The sequence below is a fragment of the Urocitellus parryii genome, chromosome 4 (genome assembly GCF_045843805.1).
Source record: "Urocitellus parryii isolate mUroPar1 chromosome 4, mUroPar1.hap1, whole genome shotgun sequence".
Lineage (NCBI taxonomy): Eukaryota > Metazoa > Chordata > Mammalia > Rodentia > Sciuridae > Urocitellus > Urocitellus parryii.
In genome coordinates this window covers 165,196,688-165,198,450 of record NC_135534.1, presented here as the reverse complement: position 1 = coordinate 165,198,450, position 1,763 = coordinate 165,196,688, and the positions used below count along the sequence as shown (strand labels likewise).

The window sequence follows — 1,763 nt, the reverse complement described above, 5'->3', positions numbered from 1 at the left end:
TCATGATTAATGCTACATTTCTTAACATTATTTATAATCTGGAGATGATGGGATTTTTCATTTAGGTAAAATATATCTTTGTACACACATACACACACACACACACACACACACACACACACACAACTAAGCTATTTTGAACTCATAGAAAGTATCTGAGTAGTGGAACAATGATAGTCCAGTCATGCAGCATTTTCCTTGACTGGTTATATCAATGGAACTTGCTGTAAAGATATTATTTTACCCTCTCAAAATGACTTACCATTTAAAACCATTGCTTGAAACCAGTGTAGTTTGGAGAAATGTAATGTTAATAGACCAACAGACTGTAGCGGGCCTGCCTTTTTCTTTATGTGACTAAAAATTTGCATATAGAAATTTATTAGGGTTTTTTTTCCTGTTTTTAGAAGTAGTCAACGAAAAATCATTCTCAAGTGTCTTCTCTCTGAAAAATTCTGGACTCATAGACATAGATAGTTATAGCATAAGGGGAGAAAATTGGCATTAATGTCAAATCATGCAATTATTCTTCCTAGAATTGTTCATGACTCTGCATCAGCAATATTGCTATTATGAAGTTGGAGTAACCACTCATTTACTGTGCTTGACTCAGTTCTGATGCTGTATTTCCCTTTTTCTAATCTTAATTGAATGCTTCTGTTTAAGTCAGTATGTTCTGGGGCAAATACATGCATAAAAACTTTCATTTAAAGGAGGAAGTAGGACTCTTTTTTTCTGATTCCCACTTTTATGGCATACAAGTCAAAGACTTGTTGTTTATAAGGATCTTCCTGGATCTCCTATGAAATTATCACCAGTATTTTATCCTGAAATCTGTCTGCTATCCTTAAAAATCAGTGGTAGTTCTGTTGTAGCTACCTACATTGTGAAAAAGAGGCACTTCTAATACTTACTAAATATTTAGCGTGTGGCAAATATAGTGCTAAGTTTTTTTTGTTGTTGTTGGTTTTTTTTTTTTTTTACTGGTACCCTCTTATTTAATAAGGATAAGCAATTTCAATATCCCACATTTACAGATTTGGAAACTGAGGTTCAACAGATTTAATATTCTGAAGTTCATGTGTATGTTTGGCAGAGTCTTGGTTTGAATCTGGGCCTGTGGATGCTAGAACATGTGATTTTTTTTTTTTTTTAAGAAAAAGAGTTTTATTAGGAAGAGGAAGAGGAAAATGACTGTGTGTTAACTTGAACAGCTAGGTTGCACAAGAAAGGATCTAGAAATATGATATCCTTTAAGACTTGCATAGACGCCTGCACTTATCTGCACCTTGTTCTTTCCTCAGACCTGTGGGCTGGGAGAAAAAAAAAAAGACATTTCAAACAACTGATCCTTCTTCCCTTTTCCTTTTACGAAAATTCTGATCATCCCTCAGACAGTTCTTTCTGGAACAAGCTCTCCTCTTCTCCCCCAGCCAGCCTCAGTGGGTTAACCTTTACAGGCTCTGGGACTTGGACAGGAAGTAAGACGTGTGAAATGTTTCTTCATTGGGAGAATGTGATTTTAATCACTGCATTATACTGACTTGACTGAGATCAAAAGTTTACTTATCTCACCAAAAAAGAATGAAGAAGAACAGTTTTATAGTTTTGGGGATTTTTTTTTTAAATTTATGCCTCTAAAAAGCTAGCTTTATGCTTTATAAAAGACAAGGATTTAGCTACAAAAAATGTCTAAGTACTTATGTCATACCTGCCTGTCCAACTGAAGATAAACACAGACTGGATATACTTAAATATTTCTA

The 1,763-nt window shown here is 34.4% G+C and overlaps 1 non-coding gene across 1 annotated transcript; it reads right to left on the bottom strand.

The window, feature by feature from the left end:
• Positions 1 to 1,385: 1,385 nt before the first annotated feature.
• Positions 1,386 to 1,512, bottom strand: LOC113189655 (small nucleolar RNA SNORD22). The gene has a single exon (XR_003301672.1). It is a non-coding gene; the product is annotated as a small nucleolar RNA SNORD22 (small nucleolar RNA).
• Between the last annotated feature and the right edge of the window lie 251 nt (positions 1,513 to 1,763).